The sequence below is a fragment of the Saccopteryx leptura genome, chromosome 4 (assembly GCF_036850995.1).
Source record: "Saccopteryx leptura isolate mSacLep1 chromosome 4, mSacLep1_pri_phased_curated, whole genome shotgun sequence".
Classification (NCBI taxonomy): domain Eukaryota; kingdom Metazoa; phylum Chordata; class Mammalia; order Chiroptera; family Emballonuridae; genus Saccopteryx; species Saccopteryx leptura.
The window spans coordinates 165,468,224-165,482,585 of NC_089506.1; the positions used below are offsets into that span (position 1 = coordinate 165,468,224).

At 41.6% G+C, this 14,362-nt stretch overlaps 1 protein-coding gene and 1 non-coding gene across 2 annotated transcripts in view; both read right to left on the reverse strand.

Moving 5' to 3' along the window:
- The window catches only part of FBXL17 (F-box and leucine rich repeat protein 17), a 685,599-nt gene that overhangs the window by 271,722 nt on the left and 399,515 nt on the right, over positions 1 to 14,362 (reverse strand). The gene's annotated exons all lie outside the window — the stretch shown is intronic.
- On the reverse strand, positions 3,985 to 4,060 carry TRNAG-GCC (transfer RNA glycine (anticodon GCC)). The gene has a single exon. It is a non-coding gene; the product is annotated as a tRNA-Gly (tRNA).

The window sequence follows — 14,362 nt, forward strand, 5'->3', positions numbered from 1 at the left end:
AGACAGCACCTCTCCTCACAGAACAAACACATACCAAGCAACATGGTGAGTGAAATCAGAGGTTTGTGAGTGTCCCGTAAAAACATAGGAAAGATGTATGATAGCTAACCCAGAAAGTCTCTTTTGTTTAATGTGAAAGAAACCCAGTTAGAACTGGAGGTAGAGCCACTTAAGTCCTACCTTTACTGTGTCAATGTGGTAGGCAGTTAGGCATGAGCAGGGCAAGGATGATGAGCCAGGTACAGAAGGTCACAAGGGTAGAAAGCCCCAGTGCCTAGCAAGGGGCAAGACTGGAAAAATCAGGCCCTTGCCTCCAGGGTATCCTTTTCTTCCCTAGTATATTGCTGGTCAGGTGGTTTAGACGCCCTGAACTTTCATATTGCTGCTGGTCACGTGGTTTGGACCTTCCACTGACTTTCCTCCCCTGGCATGTCCTTAGTCATACAGTACACCGGCTTGGAGAAGGAACAAAAGGCCAATGAGCGGCTTCAATCCAGACCTTGCATGACCACTCCCTTAACATTAACCCCTAGAAAAAACATCTAGGCCTCAGTTGTGTTTCAGCTCCAAGTCCAGAAAAGCAGCAAAACCATACAAGTGATGCCATGGTTGACATCAGGACAAGCTGTATTGGTTAATAACCTTGTTGCCAGCCTATCAATAGAGACCACGACCCTGAAAGCTGATGAATATTTTATTGAGATCCTCCCCTGGGATCTCTTCTAAAATTCCCCACCTTTAAAAGTCCTTAGGACAGAGAACCCAGTACAACATACGCATGTTCTCACTCTCTCTCTCTCTCTCTCTCTCTCTCCCTCCCTCCTCCTCCTTTCCTTTCCCTTTTCCCTCTCTACCCACCTCTCTTTCCTGCACTACCCAGCCACACACACATACCTTTCCCTACTCAATTTCCCCAGGCGTGTTTTCCTTGCCTCTCTCTTTATCCTATGCTCAAAGAGCCCTTCTTTTGCCTCTGAAACTTAGGTTCCTGAGCTCATTTCTTTTATTGCTCAATTCTTCTACATCTATGGCTATCTAAATACAGTGGTACCTTGAGATACGAGTTTAATTTGTTCTCTAACTGAGCTCGTAAGTCAGTCAACTAGTATATCAAACAAATTTCTCCATTTAAAATAACTGAAATAGATTTAATCCGTTCCAGCCCTGTGAAACATCTCCAAACCATCCTAAATTATAAAAAATGACATTTTTAATTAAGAAACACACATGTATACTTTACCAATGCATAACAAAATAAATGAAATAAAAGAAAATGTGTTATTTAGTACTGTATTCTTACCTTGGAGACAGACGAGTGCGGCTAACGGAGGTGAATGGTGGAGGAGGAGGGAGGGAAGAAGGGATGCAGGCACTGTAGACTTGTAAACTGAAACCGCACTTTCTTAACACTAAATGTAAACTAAAACTGCATTTTCTTTACTTTAAACAAAACTAAAACTGTACTTTCTTTACTTAAAATGAAACCACAAAAACTTAATTGTAAAAAAATGCACTTTCTGCCCTGGCCGGTTGGCTCAGCGGTAGAGCGTCGGCCTAGCGTGCGGAGGACCCGGGTTCGATTCCCGGTCAGGGCACACAGGAGAAGCGCCCATTTGCTTCTCCACCCCTCCGCCGCGCTTTCCTCTCTGTCTCTCTCTTCCCCTCCCGCAGCCGAGGCTCCATTGGAGCAAAGATGGCCCGGGCGCTGGGGATGGCTCTGTGGCCTCTGCCTCAGGCACTAGAGTAGCTCTGGTCGCAACAAGGCGATGCCCAGGATGGGCAGAGCATCGCCCCCTGGTGGGCAGAGCATCACCCCTGGTGGGCGTGCCGGGTGGATTCCGGTCGGGCGCATGCGGGAGTCTGTCTAACTGTCTCTCCCTCTTTCCAGCTTCAGAAAAATGGAAAAAAAAAAAAAAAATTTTAAAAAATAAAAATGCACTTTCTTAACTTTAAACTTAACCTAAGCTTAACATTACGTATTTTTCATTTAATCATCACCTGTTTTTGCCTTTTTGGCTGCACTTTTGGCACTTTCACTTGCAGGACTTTTGAATAAAAATCTATCCAAAGAGGTTTGCTTTTGTCTGCCTTTTAAAATGTTATAGAAATGTGACAAGTGTCATTAAACAGTGCTGAAGCACGATCAGTTGGAACTTTTTCTGGGTGTTTCTTTTCAATGAAACTTGAAAGCTTCTCCTCCATTGCCAGCATGTCTTTAATTTCACTTGTAGAAATCACTTCCTCCGACTCTACCTTTTCCTCACTACTAATCTCCTGCAGAAGCTCTGCATGTTGCATCATCTGTAGCTCCTTCAACCCCTCAGTTGAGAGTCCCTCCACCTTTTCCTCCATAAGCCCGTTTACCTCACCCTCATCTACCTCCAGACCCATCAACTCTCTGAGGGACACAATTTCCTCCAACGCTTCTACCTCGGTCTCAGTCTCTGGTTCAAATCCTTCGAAGTCCCTGTCTGCAACAACATCAGGCCATAACTTTTTCCATGCTGAGTTCAAGGTTCTTCTTGTAACCTCTTGCCATGCCAAGTCAATTCATAAAAATATCACGATGTTGTAGTGATCTTTCCAAAACTCTCGAAGGGTTAGATTTGTATTTTCAGTCACCTCAAAGCAGTGGTGGAACAAGTGCTTTGTGTAAAGCTTTTTAAAGTTGGAAATGACCTACTGATCCATAGGTTGCAAGATTGAAGTCGTGTTGGGTGGGAGGTAGTGGACTTTCACGAATTTGAACTCATCGAGAATGTCATCTTCAAGACCAGATGGGTGGGCTGGAGCATTTTCAAGGATTAGTAATGCTTTCATTGGGAATTTATTTTCTTGAAGATATTTCTTCACTGCATGACCAAAGACAAGATTTACCCATTCAATAAAAAACTGCCGCGAAACCCATGCCCTGGCATTGGCACGCCACATAACCTGCAGTTTTTCTTTAAGAATCTTGTGAGTTTTAAAGGCTCAAGGATTTTCGGAATGATACACTAGCAGTGGCTTTACTTTATAGTCACCACTAGCATTTGCACACAATGCAAGGGTCAGACGGTCCTTCATGGGTTTATGGCCTGGCAGCTTCTTCTTCTCTGCAGTGATGAAAGTCTCTGGGGCATTTTTTTTCCAAAACAATCCTGTTTCGTCACAGTTGAACACTTGTTGGGGGATGTAGCCTTCCTCTGCGATAAGCACAGCAAAATGTGCAATGTACTCCTCAGCTGCCTTAACATCAGCACTCGCAGCTTCACCACCGAGTAGATGCCAGATCTTTTCTTGAAATTTTCAAACCAGCCATGACTTTCCTTAAACATATCTTCTGCTGCCTCTTTTGAGGTTGATGGTTCTTTCTTCTTCAAGTCGCCGTAAATAGTAAATAATACGTGCCTTTTTGCATATTACAGTCTCCATCACTGTATCTCCTGTCAGCTTTTTCTCTTCCACCCACACCAGCAGAAGCTTCTCCATTTCTTCATGGATATTTGTCCTTAATTGGGACAGAATTGTAGTTCCTTTTGCTGGATTTGTGCTTTTGAAGGCATCCTTTTGTTTAACGATAGTACAAATTGTAAATGTATTGCAGTCGTACAGCCTTGCCAATTCAATCACTCATACACCACGCTCATATTTTTCTATTATTTCTTGCTTTACTTCTTTTCTTTTCTTTTTTTTTTTTTTGTATTTTTCTGAAGCTGGAAACGGGGAGAGACAGTCAGACAGACTCCCACATGCGCCTGACCAGGATCCACCGGGCATGCCCACCAGGGGCGAGGCTCTGCCCACCAGGGGGCGATGCTCTGCCCCTCTGGGGCATTGCTCTGCCGCGACCAGAGCCACTCTAGCGCCTGGGGCAGAGGCCAAGGAGCCATCCCCAGCGCCCAGGCCATCTTTGTTCCAATGGAGCCTTGGCTGCGGAAGGGGAAGAGAGAGACAGAGAGGAAGGAGGGGGGCGTGGAGAAGCAAATGGGCGCTTCTCCTATGTGCCCTGGCCGGGAATCGAACCCGGGTCCCCCGCACGGCAGGCCGACGCTCTACCACTGAGCCAACCGGCCAGGGCCTCTTGCTTTACTTCTATCGATATCATTCTCTTCTTCTTCTCACCACTGTCCTTTACACTTACTTTCTTCAGCCCCATGATAGCACACACAAAAGTTAGTAAAAAAGCAAAAATGATGCAAGAACGAGTACAGCGAATGAGATTTGACTTGATTTTGCAGGTAACACATGAGAAAGAATGAGATGCTGGTGTTGTGCCGCCGATACTGGACCCATGCACCAATGCGCCAACTAGCGTCAGCTTCCCGAATCACAACTCATATCTCGGAATTTCACTCGGATCTCAAACAAAAATACGGACCGAGTCGCAGCTCGTATCTTAAAATTTTTTATATGTTGGTCTGCTCATATCTCAAGGTACCACTGTAAACTTTTTCTTATAGTTTGAGACTTTTTTTTTTTGGTAGGTCATTCCTTTATTAGTCTCGCAACAGCCGACGAGCAAAACAGGCTGGGAAGACCTCATCCCTCTCATTCAGAGCTCCCAAAGCCATTGACATATTCTCCGGATTCACAACCAGGAGAATCTTCTCCTGGTTCCTCCTAGAATCAAAGGCTCTCACCAGTCTCAGTAGGGCTCCTAAAGCCCCTGAGCTTTGGTTCCCCATCTGCACACCTTCTTTCTCTCTGCCAAACATAGCTTCTTCTTCAGCACTCTGCATTCTCTCTTAGCTCTAAATTCTTTCTTAGCTACCTACAACTCTTTCCACTTTTCTCTATAAATTGGCTTCAGACTCAGAACTAAGTTGAGTAAGCTCTGGGTTCCTACCCTCCCATACTTTGCACTGGACTGGTAAACTTGAACTAGGTTTACAGTGGACCTAGATAATCACTAAACAAATTCTTTCAAGAACACCACCTTACAGGTTTAAAGCCAAATGTATTTGATGTTCAGAAGATGGTGAAATATGAACAGCAAAGTTGAAATGGTTTGTCTCGCTTCACCAGGAACTGTACTTACTGGGCAAGCTTAGTACAAAGCTGGATACTTCCTAACAAGACCCGTGGGAAACTTACTAAGCACCTTGACTATGCTGCTGAAAACTAATTTATGTAATGATGGGGCAAAGTAATTCTGAAACTCTCTCCACAAGGGTGTTTCAGAATTTTAGACATATTCTTGAGATATAATTGCTGCTTCCTAATGAGAAACAAAAATATAATTATTTGATATTGTTTAACATGATAAATACCATGAGGTGGTGTGTCAAACTTTTAAACACAAGGCCTTTTTTATCTACATTTTAATCCTTTCATTTATACAACGACCAAAGTCATTAGAGAAAATTTAAAAAATACTCCCAAACTCAAAAATCCCATCGTTTACAACCTCTGCTTGAAAAAGTTAAATGTGTAATTTTAAGCTTACTGGGGAAACATAACCAATGTGGTTATAAAAATTTGTATAGTTATTTTGTGGGTTTGAACAATGAGATTTTAAGGATCATCTCAAAGGGGATTTAGAAGTAGCAAAAATGTGATGTATTTTAGATTGCATAAAACAGGCTTGTCTCTTGTTTACTACCCAGCAATTGCAATGGGCCTAATTTACACAACAATTACTTAGAAGTAACTCCTTTGAAATGCATTGTGTGATTAATTGACTTGGCTTCAGGAATGCAATGTTGCTTCTATACTGTTGTTCACTTCAACCTAATGCCCCCTAGAGCACAGATCCAATTAAGAAACAAGGCAGGGAGGCAGATATTAAGCATAGTATTTCTGTATTATACAGCACTTTTGTAAGGATTGAATACCACCACATACTGTCTGCAGGCACTTAATTCATTCAGGGCATCCCTGTGACACTGGGGGGATGGCTGGTGGGGAGAAGATTTAAAGTGAATATTTTAGAAGAAAATCAAAAACAGATAAATTTAACTTATTAAGAGGCACTTAAAAAAAATAAAAGTCTACGTTTCTCGTAGTAATACAAAGTGTAAAGCCAGAAGCCAGGGCCAGAGCCACCATCAGAGCAGCCTGGTCCATGCAGGTTCGCCTTGGATTCGGACAGTCGGTAAAGAAACAGCGGAGCCAAAAACTGATGGGCCATAGCCTTTAATCCTACCTTGCACCCGGCGGGCAAGTAAAAATACACACTGGGCTCCAAAACCCAGTCACACTCAGTGCTCACAAAGCCACTGACTTATCCGAGTTTCCTAGAATCAAAGGTTTCTAGCTCACCAGCCTCCTTCTCCTCAGTTCCCCATCTGCATCCTTATCCCAGATACAAACTCTACACAAACTGGCATCTCACTCAGCACTCCGCCATCTTGGCTGCTTCTCCTGGCCTCCTCCATGTGGCCTCCTTCCGCTGCTGGCTCTACTCTCTCCACTCTCTCATGCTAACCTCAGGAACCAAGCGGCAAGTTCCCGTTCTACCCCTATTTTATAGTGTAGCTTCACAACCTTTAATCCAATATACAAAATAGGGTAGTCTCTAATACAAAGTCACTTCTCTGAGGCATGATTGGATTGTACCACCTTACACCAAAAAGGGTAGGAAAGGCTTAATCCCAAAACCAAGCCCCAGGCTACAAGGATTCTGCCTGCCTTTAGCCCACCCCAACACACATTAATATCACCTGGGCAACGGCCTCTTTAACAAAGTGAGCATAATACATTTTATCTGCCCAACACAAAGGATAATGATCTGGCCTATGGATTATTTCTGTCTGCACTGAAAGTAGAATTTTCGTCGGCAATTAGATGTTTTCAACCAAATTGGTGTAGGAAAACAATTTTTATGTTCCAACGAGGATTTGCATTTCCCATTCCATTAAGGAGAAATCATCCACTTTGTTAGTAGAGACAAGATCTGGAATTAGTAGTCAGATACCAAATGCCCATGTGAACACATCTGCATTTTGAGTTAGGGCCCTACCTGCTCAACACTGCCACCTTTAAGATAAAAGCCATCAGACAGTAACAGGGACTCCTTATAATCATATGTTCAAATAATTACCCAAGCTTCATAACAAATAATATCCAAGTAAGTCATTTTCCTAGGCTATACTGTATGTGTGCTGTAAAGCCAGGAGCCACGGCCAGGGCCACCATCAGAGCAGCCCAGCCCATGCAGGTTCGCATTGGATTCGGACAGTCGGTAAAGAAACAACGGAGCCACAAACTGGTGGGCCATAGTCTTTAATCCTAGCTTGCACCCGGCGGGCAAGTAAAAACACACACTGGGCTCCAAAACCCAATCGGTTCAGTGCTCACAAAGCTACTGATTTATCCGAGTTTCCTAGAATCAAAGGTTTCTAGCTCACCAGCCTTATTCTCCTCAGTTCCCCATCTCCTTCCTTATCCCAGATACAAACTCTACACAAACTGGCATCTCACTCAGCACTCCACCATCTTGGCTGCTTCTCCTGGCCTCCTCCACGTGGCCTTTCTCTGCTCTCCTCTGCTCTCTCCTCTAATGATAATCTCAGGAACCAAGAGCGCAAGTTCCTGCTTCGTCCCCATTTTGTAGTGTAGAAATCCAAACCCTTAATCCAATATACAAAACAGGGAAGTCTCTAATACAAAATCACTTCTCTGAGGCATGATTGGATTGTACTGCCCTACATCAAAAAGGGTGGGAAAGGCTTAATCCCAAAACCAAGCCCCAGGCTACAAAGATCCTGCCTGCCCCCAGCACACATTAATATCACCTGGGCAACGGCCTCCACGTGAGCAACATTATCTTTTACAAAGTGAGCATAATACATTTTATCTGCCCACATGTGCCCATTCAGTTTCCCTTCCTTTTTTCTCCTCTCCAAGTAACTCTCCTCTCTGCTTATTAAGCTAAAGTCCAGCACTTTCTACACTGCAAGTTTCTCAAAAAGAAAAAAACTTTAGCTCAACTCTCAATTCTTGAGGAAGGAGGATTGACCAGGGCAGCCTGAGGGTATGAGAACTCCTGGAACAAGGAAGCACACAGGCTCAAATGCAATTCCATCCCTGTCCCTACTCTCTGACCTTTGACCTTTGGATAGTTAGTGTCTTGGAGCCAGTCACATATTTAAAATAAGAAGGGTGACAGAGGATTTCTCAAAATCCACTCAAGTACCCAAACACTAATGTTATGAAGAAAGAGAAGTTGTTAACCACAGACTGTAGGCTCAAATTGTTGGGTTCAAATCTCAGCCCTAGCAATAAATGTCTGGCTTCTCATTTCCAAAATGGTGATATACCTCATAGCATTGTTATGAAAAAAAAAATTAAGTTACTCGATACTATCAATTTGTATCAGGCCCTGAATAATGCCTGACACATATCATATGTCCAATATATGTTAGTTATTCTAAAATTTCCAACCACAGACAGGTGTGTTGGAGCCACCTGCCATGCTGCCTGTCTCACAGTAGACAAAACTTCACATAGTAGCCATCTCTTCTACTTATTTCAGGTCTTCTCATTTCCAGTTGTGGAAACAGTCCTTTCTAATCTGCAGTGTGCATTAGGACATGAACTGCAAGGACAGCACAGAGAGATCTCCTACTAACTTCTTCTTGCAAAACATCAAAATAATAATAACGAAAACTAAAATATTGTCATGAGATCATTATTGTTTTGTCTTCCATGCCTTTTGTAAACTTTTTTCCCCCACCTTTGATGAATAGTTTGAATTATGCTGTGTTTAGATCATCTTGGCCAAAAATAATAAGAAATGATTGTGGAACGTACTCTAAGTGAAAGCAGTTAAATATAATACTTGCAACACCTAGGGGTACGTGGGGCCTTTCAGTAGTGCTTGTATAACAAACTGTTATTTAAAGAAATGTCACACTTGTCAATCAGCTAGTCACATTTGTTTTGGAAGGAAATAATGTACATTGATATTGCTGAAATTTTATGGAATTAATGGATTACTTTGTCCTTGCCCATGACTAAAAGAGAAGAGGGGAAGTTAAGGAAAAACAGTAACAAATATAACCCACAAATAATGTTTAAGAAGGTATAAAATCTGGAAAATCTTTAAACACCTAATGTTTTGAAAAGGAAAATAAAGCAAGAAACATTAGATTTCTCTTCATGGCTTCTCCCTCACCCTCACCTCAAAACACACACACACATACCATACTCACATATGTTAAGATAGCAACTATTTTGATCACGTATATAGGAATAAACATTTTCTATTCCTCTTCCCCAGCTCCATGCATACTCCCAAAACTTTGCTCCCTAAGATTTTCCTACTTGTGAAACAAAGAATCAGTCTCAGAGTCTGTGAAACCATTAAACTATAGATAGCTTAAAGAATACTAGAAATGATAATGTGCTCACAAAATATGATTAAAAGCAACTGACACTATAATATGGCATAACTACACCACAAAAGAGCAGGCAGCCATATACAGCAACCTGGTTCCTGAATTCTGACCAAGGCTCCACAGTATGGAGACCAGTGCCTAGTGTCACTACTATAAAGACTCTGCGTGAGACTTCAACTAGAAAAGAGGGGAAAAAACAACTTTAAAAATGGAAAATAGTTTCAGACTGATTTTCATAAGAAAGGTGAAAAACTCACTGTGTTTAATCGTTTCTACTTAGCAAAGAATTTATCTTTCTTATTCTTATAAAGTGGCTTTCTTCTGTGTTATCAATAAAAACTAACACGACCTTCCTCTTGGAAGGTTAAACTTCTAGCTTCTGTTTGAAACGCTAGAGTGCCTTTTCTCAAAAGAAATGCTACATATATGTGCCGTGAGCAATGAAAAAGAATACACCATCACTCCGACCCTTCATTAGTCAGAGGATCTTGGCAACAGCAATGCTACTTGTATACGGTCTCTGCATGAAAAACTGTTTTCAAAGGTAACCTTGCCAAGGGCTATGTTCTGTCTTGGCAAAAGAAAGCAAACTTTACTTTTCTACCAATCAGTTTGCTCTGCATGAGAAACAGGTGTTAATGTATGAAACAGGCTCAGAACAGTAGCAAAATAAAACTCACCCAAAATAAGTTTCATCTGGGGAAAAAATCCACGACTCTTAAGATAATAACGCCTGCAGGGCCGACATGTTTTTGCAAAATGTAAATCATGAAAACTGGTTAAGGGATTAAATGCTCTTTTGCAAAAATGACCATGGAGATTATAATCATTAATTAAAATCATGTAAATAATTTTCTGAAAGAACTCTCCCTTTTTATCTCATAGGTTTCAAACAGCCTAATGGTAAAAAGGTTTAGTCTCAGAAGAGATTCTCTAATTAAAACTAGAAATCTGGTATAATTAATAAGTGTCAGTCTGCAATCTCAACCACTTAGTAAAGGCAGAGAAATTAAATGCTGATGTTTTATAAAAACTCCAATAAAATCTCTAAGAAAATGAAATTTTTATAGAGTCTACTTCCTAGCTATACAACAGGTATCCCAGATGGGACTAGAAACTTATTAAGTGGATAAATATTTTAACACTTACAATTCTTATGTTCTAGAATTACTCATTTTTCTTTACTTTTTAGTATTTCAACTTGACCCAAACATCAGTGCTCAATGTTTTAATTTGGATTTACATTTTGAAATTATCTAAGTTCCTTGAGTCTTTTACTTTTTGTCCCTCATTATTATTCCCGCCCAGAGGTGAACCAGAGCCAAAAAGACAAAATGAAACTCAAACATACCAACTACAAATTCTGACTACCTTGCCTTGTGCAGGTCCTCCATCCTCCTCCCCTGCACTGGATGTTCAAACTCTTTGACAATTTTAGTGTTTACAAGTTTAATTTATCCCAAGAAGAGCTCACAGAACAAGGAGAGTTGGGTTTTCAGTAACTAAGTTTTTAATATATAGCTTGGTCTGTAATTATGCCCACACAGGTAAGGAAAACCAAATACTATCAGCAACAGCACAGGCAGGGCTAGTTATTAAATACCAATACATGTCTCATAATTTGTCGGTGGCCTTCCTTCCCTTTCTGACAGCCCATGACTTCTAAAAATCCATGGGGCTCTAGAAACTGACTCTACACTGAAGACAACAAAGTCAAAAGAATCCCAGAGAATGGAGCTGGAGCTACTGATTTAAGGAAACCCAGCCAACCTCCAGGCTTCTGTTTATGTAAGCAAGTGAAGTCCCTGACTGAGTATGATTGGATGTTGTTAGGTGTAACATAAAGAATCCAAACCAACATAAATGTGTGCAAGGTATTCAACTCAATTATGAGTAAAAAGACAAACCAGCATGGTAGAGGCAAGATGTGCTGCTCAATTCTCTCTTAAAGCAAGGCTTGCTGTCAAGTGTAGGGTGCAGGCAGCACCAATCTCTGTTGTCTGTCCTTGGCCACAGAGAGCCATCTCAGCAAACAACAGCCTGCAACAGTGGCTGAGCAAAGGAGAAGACCCACCCATTTCAGCCCAAAGCAGGACACCTGCTCATTTCTCAACTCCCTGCATGGTTGGCCAAAGCCTTGTTTTATCTGCATCACAATTTGGTTTTCCTTCTGCCCAGTCCTTCTTCCTTAGCAGGAGTTGTTGCTTAATAAATACCTTAGACCCTAACCTCCATCTCAGTATCTGATTCCAAAGAACTGAATGACAGATATGGTCTCTGTCCACTTTCACATTATAACAAAATTAAGGAAACAGAAGAAAAGCAATTAAATGCTATGAAAAATCATGAAAGAAAAATCCTCGCCACACCCCTGTAAACAAAATGCATTACATAGTTTTTCTTTTGCCTTGCCGCACTCCTCCCTTTTCCAAGCTTCCTATCATAATACAGTCTCCTTTAGCCATATAAGAAGAAATCTTGGAAAGGGAGGAAAGCATTATTTAACAAACTGGAGGAACACAATTAATTTAGCTTAGAACCTAACTTAAAATTGACAAGGCCTATGAGAGGTATGATATTTCCCATGAGTCACCAATTTTGCTTATTTTTTTAAAAGTCATTTTGAATGTTGCATGAATAACTCTTTTCTCATTAATGTCCCTTTTTATTGAAAGGGATTTGATGTATAATCTGGGTAAGACTTAAGTATGTAGGTGATAATATATAGTTGTTTCAAGTCAAAATGTGCTGTGAAGCACATTTTCCTTAAGTGAATCCCATTTTTTTAAATTAAATACCATTGTAGAGTTAGTTGGAGATCAATTGAATAATAAAAAGATCACACCTGGAAACAAAAGTGTTCTTTAAAACTAATATAGTTAAATGTATAACTTCAATGAAACAATAATTTAGGGATTCTATTCTCATTGACTCATCAAAACATTCTTGCTCTAGTCAACAAAGACATGCATACCACAAAACCCACGGGCACTCTCCTTTCTGTCGGCTTCTCTAAAGCATTATCTTTCCCTTGACACTTCTCTTCCTTTGACTTCTACCATACAACACTCTTAGTTTTCTCTAACTTTTCTTCCTCTCCTCTAAACTTTTCAGGCTCATTTTCTTTTACCCAGTCATTATATCCCTTAATGCCTGGTCCAAGGCCTTTTCCCCTACACATCCTATAAGCACTCCTAGAATTCACATCCATAGTGATGGCTCTAGAGAAGCACCTATCCACAGATTATTAATTCACAGACACAAACACTTATGTGTAGACCACTCAGAATGTTTCAGATAAATGCCTCAGGCACCTTCAATTCCACATGTCAAAGGCTGAATTCTTAACAGCCTTCTCCCAAGCCACCTATCTCAGAGAATTGTACTACTATTAATGTTGCAATGAAAACCCAAAGCCAAATAGTCTTAGTGACATTTCTCTCTCCTCCATTTTGTCTCCCCATATCCAAATGCATCATCAAGTTCTATTGCTTCTACCTCTGAAATTTTCAGGTAACATGATAAATATTTTCTATTCATTTTCAACTACTGAAAATGTAGAAGCTTGTTTTAGCTCCTGGGCCACACAAAAATAGGTGGTGAGCTACATTTGACCAACAGCTATAATTTGTTGATAAGGGTCTTTTAAGATACACTAGTGGTTCCCAAACTACATACACCTTAATAAATTTGTGTCGCATGAGGCTACTTGAAGGAGGTCTCAAATATCTACTTTTATTTTGTAGGTTGTTATGCATTAACACAACACACATAGACACACTTCCTTTTTGTTTTAAACTAAAATAACCAATGAATTAACTTGTGCCACCATGTTTTGTCTGCCACCCCATTTGGGGAGTGGGCTCTGCTTAAAAGCATCTCTTCTCCTATCATCCTGATTTAATCGAAGTCTACCATGTAAGATTAGCCAAGCAAGCTATTAAAACCAAACAAAACCATAGCATGTACAACTACTTTTCTGTGTAAATTCAGATTTTTCTCTGAAATGTACAATATGAACAAAATGCAGAAATAAGTTGAAAGCTGAGGCTAATCTTGCATTGCAACTGTTATTCAAAGCACAGAATTTAAAACTAACAGCAATAATAACAAAAGTAATTGACATTTATTGAGTCCTTAAAACGAAATATGTTATTTCCTACCCACATATTATTCTAATCTTCAATATAATGTAGGATTAAAGTTATAGACCAGCCCCTTTGCTACCAATTTAAAATTTTTAGTTCGGCCCTGGACAGTTGGTTCAGTGGTAGAGCATCAGCCCAGCATGTAGATGCCCTAGGTTCAATTCCCAATCTGGGTACACAGGAGAAGCGACCATCTACTTCTCCACCCCTCCCCCACCTCCCTCTTTCTCTCTCACTTTCTCTCTTCCTCTCCCGCAGCCATGGCTCAACTGGATCAAGCACATTGGCCCAAGCAATGAGAATGGCTTTGCGGAGCCTTTGCCTCAGGCATTAAAAATAGTTCAGTTGTGAGCATGGCCCGAAATGGGCAGAGCATCAGCCCAAAATGGGGGTTGCTGGGTGGATCCTGGTTAGGGGCATGCAGAAGTCTACCTCCCCTCCTCTCACTTGGAAAGGAAGAAAAAAATTATTTTTTGGTTCATTTAAATGGCTTTGCCTTTTTTTTTTTTTGTATTTTTCTGAAGCTGGAAACGGGGAGAGACAGTCAGACAGACTCCCACATGCGCCCGACCGGGATCCACCCGGCACGCTCACCAGGGGCGACGCTCTGCCCACCAGGGGGCGATGCTCTGCCCCTCCGGGGCATCGCTCTGCCGCGACCAGAGCCACTCTAGCGCCTGGGGCAGAGGCCAAGGAGCCATCCCCAGCGCCCGGGCCATCTTTGCTCCAATGGAGCCTTGGCTGCAGGAGGGGAAGAGAGAAACAGAGAGGAAGGAGGGGGGTGGGGGTGGAGACGCAAATGGGCGCTTCTCCTATGTGCCCTGGCCAGGAATCGAACCCGGGTCCCCTGCACGCCAGGCCGACGCTCTACCGCTGAGCCAACCGGCCAGG